Source organism: Peromyscus leucopus, chromosome 10, assembly GCF_004664715.2.
Source record: "Peromyscus leucopus breed LL Stock chromosome 10, UCI_PerLeu_2.1, whole genome shotgun sequence".
Taxonomy (NCBI): Eukaryota; Metazoa; Chordata; class Mammalia; order Rodentia; family Cricetidae; genus Peromyscus; species Peromyscus leucopus.
The window spans coordinates 4,396,384-4,406,218 of record NC_051071.1 but is presented as its reverse complement, the minus strand read 5'-3'; positions in this window follow the sequence as shown (position 1 = coordinate 4,406,218).

Sequence of the window (9,835 nt, the reverse complement as noted above, 5' to 3'; positions counted from 1 at the left end):
GCTGTATTGTCCAACATGACAACACTAACCATAACTGACTACTTACATTTACATGAATTAAAATAAAAATTAAGTGCATATTTCAGGGCTCAGTAATCATGCATAGCTAGTAGCTGCACTAGTCCAGAGCACATTTTATCATCACAGACAGTTCCATTTGCAGTTCTAGCCACAGGGAACCCCACCCTCTGTGTGTGTGTGTGTGTGTGTGTGTGTGTGTGTGTGTATGTGTGTGTGTGTGTATGTGTGTGTGTGTGTGTGTGTGTGTGTGTGTGTGTGTGTGTGTATGTGTGTGCGTGTGTGTGCGCGCATGCGCGGGCGCATGCACGTGTGCATGTGTGTGTGCCTACTTTTATATCAATGACACAAGCTAGAGTCATCTGAGAGAGGGGAACTTCAGTTGAGAAAATACCTCCATAACATCAGGCTGTGGGTCTATGGAGCATTTTTTAAATTAGTGATTGATGGAGGGAGGGTCTAGGCCATTGTGGGTGGTTTCCTCTGGCTGGTGGTCCTGGGTTCTATAAGAAAGCAGGCTGAGAAACCCATGGGGAGCAAGCCAGTATACAGCACCCCTCCATGGTCTCTGCATCAGCTCTTGCCTCCAAGTTCCTGCCCTGTTTGAGTTCCTGTCCTGGTTTCCTTCAGTCATAGACTATGATGTGGAAGTGGAAGCCAAATAAACCCTTTCCTCCCCAACTTGCTTTTTGGTCATGGTGTTCATTGCAGCAATAGAAACCCTAACTAAGACAAAATATATATACATATGTTGTGTATACACACAACAGTATATATACAAAAAATATTTATGTACACAAAAAAATTTATACAGAGTAAATCTGCTGTGGATATCACTCTGTATAAATAAAATGCTGATTGGCCAGTAGCCAGGCAGAAAGAATAGGCAGGACAAGGAGAAAGGAGAATTCTCGGAAGTGAAAAGCTGAGACAGAGTGACGCTGCCAGCCGCCACCATGAAAAGCGAGATGTAAGGTACCGGTAAGCCATGAGCCATGTGGCAACTTATAGACTAATAGATATGGGTTAATTTAAGATATAAAAACTAGATAACAAGAAGCCTGCTATGGTCATATAGTTTGTAAGCAATATAAGTCTCTGTATGTTTACTTGGTTGGGTCTAAAGCAGCTGCAGGACTGGCAGGTGAGAGAGATTTGTCCTGACTGTGGGCCAGGCAGGACTGGAGAAAACTCCAGCTACAAAAACCCAAAATACAAAAATATGTATAGTTTTGATGAAAACATTTGTACACAGCTTTGCTTTCTGAATTTTTACCTATAAGTGGATTCATAGTACCAGAATAACTTTTCTGAGACTGTCATTATCCTTTGTCCTCTCACACTTAAAAATTTCTGGTTGATGGTGGTCTCTTCTTTAAAGACTTAAAACAGCCCCATCATCCTCTGGCTTCCACACTTGCTCCAGCGGTGGCCTATATCTGAGTCACTGTGGAAGATTTTCTGTGTTTTATGCCATCACACCATGTTCACCTGCAAGTGTTTAAAATGCTATTCTGCTTTCTGAGTAGGTCAGAATTGGGGGTTCAGTTTCACAGAATTACCTACCACTGTGACCATTCCTCTTTCATCTTTTTCTTTTTGAGAAATTAATGATAGAATTTAAAGGCTTTGCATTCCATTGATGGTGTTTCTAATCTCATCCAGTCTTTCAACAATTTCCCCAAATCCATTTCTAGCTTACTAGTGTTCTCTTCAATGGCATCTAATCTGTTGTTTGATGTGACATCTACATTTATAACTTTAGCAATTATATTTTTCTTTTTTAATTTTTACTGGGTTCTTTAAAAAAATTCCCAAATGTTAAACCAAGCCAACCAAACCTCATCCAGGCATGCCTCTGATCCGGTGCTAGGAAGCAGAAAGGAGGAGGGCTGGGCGTTCCAGGCCAGCTGGATCTGTATCGTGAGACATTGTCTCTAGTACACTGGATGTGAAATGTATATAAAGTGCACCTGAGGCTATAATTCCTTGAATTTTGACAAATATCCATACACATGCAATTTCTGGCTAAGTTAAGAAATATGCCTGGGTAGTGGTTGTGCACATTTTTAATCCCAGCACTCAGGAGGCAGAGGCAGGTGGATCCCTGAATTCAAGGCTGGCCTGGTCTATGGAGTGAGTTTCAGGACAACAAGGGTACACAGAGCAATCCTGTCTCATAAAAAAACAAAACAAAACAAAACAAAAAGCCAAACAAAACCCAAACCAAAAAAAAAAAAATCCCCACAAAACAAAAAAAGAAATGTGACATATAAATAAAAATTTAAATTTGTAAGTATTTAAAATGTCTAGCATTAGCAAAGCACAAATTTATCATAATCCGAGTTCACATTATATAGTTGTCAGCTTTCCTCTGCTATGACCCTTTAATGTAATTCCTCATGTTATGGTGACCCCCAACCATAAAATTATTTGTTGCTACTTCATAACTGTGATTTTGCTACTTTACGAATCATAATGTAAATATCTGATATGTAGGATATTTGGTATGTGATCCCCGTGAAAGGGCCGTGTGGGCTCGTGGCCCATAGGTTGAGAACCACTGCTAGTACAGGATGTGCAGCTGGGCGGCGGCTCAGCCCCAGCAGGAGCTCTACTTATCGCATATTGTGTAGTGCTCCAGCGTGCCAGGAGCCCATGGCCTACGGTGCTTTCTTTACCTTTGCTGTCTTCGACGCTTTTTTTTTTTTTTTTTTTTTTAGTTTAATGAGAAAAACACTCATTGACTTACCATTTTTAATGCTTTTCTGGGGGGGTTAAAGAGTTTATAATTAGTGTCGTTTGGGGGCTGATAGTTTTCTTACAGCACAGACCTGTTGGAAACTATTTTTTTTTTCCAGATTTGGTACATCTGGAAAAATGCTGTTTTTGTCTGTTTGTTTGTTTTTAAATTTTCACTAGATGTAGAATACTAGGCTGACAGTTTCCAGTTTTCACTCCGAATTTCAACGGTGGGTATTCTAAAAGCTAAGGACTGAGAACCTGGCATTTCTTTCCTTCCTTCAGGGTTAGGCTTTGTTTGGCAATATGAGTTATCTGTAGATTAGTCGGCTTCTTCCAGTGCTGTTTTTTTTTTGTTTTTTTGTTTTTTTTGTTTCTTGTAATAGGTCTAGAACAATCCTGGAGCATGATCTACTTCTGGTTTCTTCTTTCTCAGCTCTGTGCCAACATTAGCATTTTGTTCTTCTTACAGTTCCCCCTGTGTCTTTGTGTAAATTCATTCTGCACATGCGTGGCTCAGAGGCATCGAAAACTCCAGGGAATACCTGTGAATATTTCTGAAGCTCCCGCCCCCCCCCCCCCGTTCAGCTTTTTTCTTTCCAGGGCTCTGCCCTGCTAGTTCTACCAATCTGAGACTCCCTAGACTCCTGTCTCTTGGCCTCCGCACAGTTCCAAGTCCCCCTTCCATGATTGGCCGTCTGGAAGTTACCTCTATTTTTGTTCTATTTTTGTTCAGTTGTTCAGCAAAGGCGAGCTACCCTAGGGTTTGTCACGTTGTGGTTGATAGAGATGTCGTTGCTTTATGTCTCTTGTCATCATTGATACAAAAACACAGTTCTCTGCTCAAAAGGGATTTAGAGAGTTTATTCTGGTGACCAGAGCCCAAGAACATGGACTCATGTTGTTCCAAATAAAATGTTAGCAACCAAAAGTTAGAAATCATACTATTTTTAAAAGATATTTTTGGGAACATCAGGTTGGGCAGTTACACAAATAAGGGAAATCTCTGCTATAGGCCTCAGAGTTCATCTGATGACATTCTTAACTTTTGGTTTGTTGGAAGCTAAGAGGTCTTGTTTGTACATTCCAAAAAGAATTTTTACTTAGTAGTCACAAAGATATTAGGTCAAATACATATCTGGGGGCCAAATGTAAAGCTGGGCAATGAATAGCTACTAAGCAGGCCAAAAATAACCAAAGATAATGTGCCTCAGTGCCAGAAACATTTCGCCTGTCCACAATCATGGAAGTACTGTTACGTTAACAAGCCTGTGGAGTTTTTCACACAGGTGAGGTTTTCTCATGGGGACTTCAGCTCACAGTCATCAGTTTAGTCATGTCTTATTGATAGCGATGAGTACATGGTCTCACTTCTATCATCTATGCTAAGTCCTTGGTCTTATATTTACTATTTACTGCTGGGTATTGACAATGGCTACATGCTGTCATAGGTGTTACTGACCCCCAGGGCACAGGCGTGGCCCCTTCATCTTTCTTTGGGCAGGTGAATGGCAATAGATAAGCTCCATGTGGAAAATGAAGGTGTTGATGGGAGACTGAAGAGTGAGTATTTTACAGTCAAATGTGGTGACAGGTAAGGCACATAGATAGAGTGACAGAAGGAAGTAGTTGAGCCATGCCTGTGCTTACTGAAAGCATTTACATGAGATTGAGTGGTAAGCAGAAAAGCCTGGGATAACTCATTACTAGGAGCCTTCTATGGCCAGAGTGGCACGAACAAGCTGGGGCAGAGCAAACAATGAGTGGAAAGCTAGAAGGGCAGGCTGGACGGTGCAGGCCTGCTGAGCACTTGGAATGATTCTTGCATTTACAGAGGGTAAGAAGATGACACCAAGAACGTTCTGAGCTAAGGTATGGCATGATATGGCTTCCGTCCAATCCTGTTCCCCTACCCCACTGTCCCCAAACTTCTGATGATCAGCTGTTTTGGCAGGCACAGCTCCATGTTGGTAACATATTTTGCTGTTGGCTGTAATAATTCCATTATGGACTCTGACTTAAAAGTGTGTATGTTGCCTGTTCCTCAGGTATAATCTTTACATCTCACCTATCTGCCTCTGCAGTGCTGTCACTAAAGGGGAGCGTACCACAGTGCCCCGCCTTCAGCTACTTTTCTTTTTTAAAATTAATTTTTTAATTTATTTTATATCCCTACCACAGTTTCCTCTCCCTCCTCTCCTCTCATCCCCTCCCCCATTCCACTCTTCTTCTGTTTCTGTTCAGAAAGGGTCAGGTTTCCCATGGGTATCAACAAAGCATGGCATATCAAGTTGCAGTAAGACTAAGCACCTCTACCTCCTCTTAAATTCAGCTGGGCAAGACAATCCAGTATGAGGAATAGGTTCCCAAGAGCCAGCCAAGGCACCAAGGAATAGGCCCTGCTCCCATTGTTAGGAGTCCCACAAGTAGACCAAGCTACACAACTGTCACATATATGTATTGGGCCTAGGCTGGTCCCATGCAGGCTCTGTTGGTTTAGACTGTGAGTTCCTATGAGCCAGGGTAGTTGTTTCTGTGGGTTTTCTTGTGGTGTCCTTGACCCCTCTGGCTCCTACAATCCTTCCTCTGTCTCTTCCACAGGGTTCAATGAGTTCCATATAACGTTTGGCTGTGGGTCTCTGCATCTGTTTCTATCAGTTACTGGATGAAGGCTCTCTGATGACAACTGGGGTAGTCACCAATATGATTATAGGAGATGGCCGGTTCAGTCTTCCTATCCACTATTGCTGGGAGTCTTAGTTAGGGTCATCCTTTTAGATTTGTGGGCATTTCCCTTGGATCAGGTTTCTACCTGACCCCCAAATGCACCCCCTTTCCAGTCATCTCTTTCAATACTCTCCCCTTATCCACTCCACAATCCAATTCCTCAAGTTCCCATTCCCATCCACCCCCATTCTACCCAGGAGATGTCTTTTATGTCCCCTTCCCAGGGAGATTCATGTATCCCCTTTGGGCCCTCCTGGTTACCTAGCCTCTCTGGGTTTGTGGATTGTAGCATAGTTATCCTTTGCTTTACAGATAATATCCACTTATGAGTGAGTACATACCATGCTTGTCTTTCTGGGTCTGGGTTACCTTACTCAGGATTTTTTTTAGTTCTATCCATTTTGCCTTCAAATTTCCTGATGTCATTGTTTTTAATAGCTGAGTAGTACTCCAAGTAATACTCCATTATGTAAATGTACTACATTTTCTTTATTCATTCTTGGGTTGATGGACATCTAGGTTGTTTCCAGTTTCTGGTTATTATGAATAAAGCTGCTATGAACATAGTTGAGCAAGTGTCCTTGTGATAGGATGGAGCATCCTTTGGGTATATGTGCCCAAGAGTGGTATAGCTGTGTCTTCAGGTAGATCAATTCCCCATTTTCTGAGAAATCACCATATTGATTTCTAAAGTGGCTGTACAAGTTTGCACTCCCATCAGGAGTGGACGAGTGTTCCCCTTGCTCCACAACCTCTCCAGCATAAGCTGTCATTTGTGCTTTTGATCTCTTACCCATTCTGACAGGTGTAAGGCAGAATCTCAGAGTTGGTTTTGATATGCATTTCCCTGATGGCTAAGGATGTTGAACATTTCTTGGACATTTGAGATTCCTCTGTTGAGAATTCTGTTTAGATTTGTATCCAATGTTTTAACTGGATTATTTACTTTGTTGCTGTCTAGTTTCTTGAGTTCTTTATATATTTTGGAAATCAGACCTCTGTCAGATGGTGTGTTGGTGAAGATTTTTTCCCATTCTGCAGGCTGCTGTTTTGTCCTATTGACAGTGTCCTTTGTCTTATGGAAACTTTTCAGTTTCATGAAGTCCTATTTAATAACTGTCAATCTTAGTGTCTGTGCTATTAGTGTTATATTCAGAAAGTTGTCTCCTGTACCAGTGCTTTCAAGACTATTCCCCACTTTCTCTTCTGTCAGGTTCATTGTAACTGGATGTTGAGTTCTTTGATCTACTTGGACTTGAGTTCTGTGCAGGGCGATAAGTATGGATCTGTTTGCATTCTTCTACATGCCAACATCCAGTTATGCCATTTATTGAAGATGCTTTCTTTTTTCCATTGTATAATTTTGGCTTTTTTTGTTGTCGAAAATCAGGTGTCCATAGGTGTGTAGATTTACAACTCAGTCTTCAATTTGATTCCATTGACCCACTTGTCTGTTTTTATGCCAATACACAAACTGTTTTTATTACTATAGCTCTGTAGTAGAGCTTGAAATCAAGGATAACGATACCTCCAGAAGTTCTCTTATTGTACAGGATTGTTTTGGCTATCCTGGGTTTTTTGTTTTTCCATATGAAGGTCTGTAAAGATTTGTGTTGGAATTTTGATGAGGATTGTGTTGAATCTGTAGATTGCTTTTGGTAGGATGGCCATTTTTACTATGTTAATCCTACTGATCCATGAGAATGAGATATCTTTCCATCTTCTGATATCTTCTCCAATTTCTTCCTTCATAGACTTGAAGCTCTTATTATATGGGTCTTTCAGTTGCTTTGTTAGTGTTACCCCAAGATATTATATATTGTTTGTGGTTATTGTGAAGGATGTTGTTCCCCTGATTTCTTTCTCAGCCCATTTATCATTTATATATAGGGGGACTACTGATTTTTTTCAGTTAATCTTATAGTTAGCCACTTCACTAAAAGTGTTTATCAGCTGTTGGAGTTCCCTGGCAGAATTTTTGGGGTCCCTTATGTGTACTTATATACATATATTATGTCATCTGTAAATAGTGATACTTTGACTTCTTTTCCAATTTGTATCTTCTTGATCTCCTTTTGTTGTCTTATTGCTCTAGCTAAAACTTCAAGTACTATATTGAGTAAATATGGAGAGAGTTACAGCCTTGTCTTGTCCTTGATTTTAGTGGAATTGCTTTGAGTTTCTCTCCATTTAATTTGATGTTGGCTATTAGCTTGCTGTATGTTGCTTTTATTATATTTAGGTATGTTCCTTGCATTCCTAATCTCCCCAAGACTTTTATCATGAAAAGGTATTAGATTTTGTCAAAGGCTTTTTCAGCATCTAATGAGATGATCATGTGTTTTTCTTTCTTTCAGTTTGTTTGTATGGTGGATTATATTGACAGATTTTCATATGTTGAACCATCCCTGTATTTCTAAGATTAAGCCTATTTGATCATGGTGGATGATCTTTTTGATGTGTTCTTGGATTTGGTTTGCCAGTAATTTATTGAGTATTTTGCATCAATGTTCATGAGTGAAATTGGTCTGTAATTTTCTTTCTTTGTTGGGATTTGTGTGTTTGGGGTATCAGGGTGACTGAAACCTCATAAAGAATTTGGCAACATTCCTTCTGTTTCTATTTTGTGGAATAGTTTGAGGAATACAGGTATTAGCTCTTTGAAAGTCTTATAGAATTCTGCACTAAAATCATCTGGCCCTGGGCTTTTTTTGTGGGGAGATTTTTAATGACTGTTTCTGTTTCCTAAGGGGTTATAGGTCTATTAATATTGTTTATCTGGTCTTGATTTAATTTTGGTATGTGGCACTTATCAAGAAATTCGTCTATTTCTTTTAGGTCTTCCAATTTTGTAGAGTACAGGTTTTTGAAGTATGACCTAATGATTCTCTGGATTTCTTCAGAATCTGTTTTTATGGCCCCCTTTTCATTTCTGATTTTTAAAATTTGGATATTCTCTTTCTGCCTTTTGGTTAGTTTGGATAAGAGTTTGTCTATCTATCATTGGTTTTCTCAAAGAACCAACTCTTTGTTTCATTGGTTCTTTGTATTGTTCTCTTTGTGTCTATTTTATTGATTTCAGCTCTCAGTTTTATTATTTTCCACTGTCTACTCCTCTTGGGTGTGTTTGCTTCCTCTTCTTCTTCTTCTCCTCCTCCTCCTCCTTCTTCTTCTTCTTTTTAGAGCTTTCAGGTGTGCTGTTAACTTTCTAGTATGAGATTTCTCTAAATTCTTTATGCAGGCACTTAATGCTATAAACTTTCCTCTTAGTACTGCTTTCATTGTGTCCCATAAACGGGTATGCTGTGCATTCATTTTCATTGAATTATAAGAAGTCTTTAATTATCTTCTTTATTTCTTCCTTGATGCAGTGATAATTCAGTTGAGAATTGTTCAGTTTCCATGACTTTGTAGTCTTCTTGTAGTTTGTGTTGTTGTTGAACTCCAGCTTTAAGCCATGGTGATCTGATAAGATACAGGAGATGATTCCAAATTTTTTGTATCTATTAAGACTTGCTTTGTGACTGAGTATGTGGTCAATTTGAAGAAGGTTCCATGAGGTCCTGAGAAGAAGGTATATTTTTCATTGTATGCGTGAAATGTTTTGTAGCTATCTGTTGGGTCAATTTTAGTCATAACATCTGTTAATTTTGTTATTTCTCCACCTAGTTTTTGTCTGGATGACCTGTCCATTAGTGAGAGTTGGGTGTTGAAGTCTCCCACTATTCATATGTGGTGTTCTATATGTGATTTAAGCTTTAGTATGTTTTTTTTGTTTTGTTTTACAAATGTAGGTGCCCTTGTATTTGGGATATAGATGTTCAAAATTGAGACTTCATCTTGATGGATTTTTCCTGTGATGAATATGAAATGTCCTTCTCCATCTCTTTCAACTGATTTTAGCTTGAAGCCTATTTTGTTAGATATTAGGATAGCTACACCAGCTTGCTTCTTAGGTCTGTTTGATTGGAAAAATCTTTTTAAAATCCTTTATGCTGAGATAATGTCTGTCTTTGATATTGTCTTTGATATTTCTTTGACACAGCAGAAGGATGACCCTGTTTTCATATGCATTTTGTTAGCCTATGTCTTTTTATTGGAAAATTGAGTCCATTGATGTTGAGAGATATTAATGACCAGTGATTGTCAATTCCTGTTATTTTGTTGGTGGTGGTGTATGTGTTTCTCTCTTTGGGGTTTTGCTGGTGTGGGATTATCTATGCCTGTGTTTTTGTGGGTATAGGTAACTTCCTTGGGTTGCAGTTTTCCTTCTAATACCTTCTGTAGGGCTGGATCTGTGGATAGATACTGATTGAATTTGATTTTGTCATTAAATATCTTGTTTTCT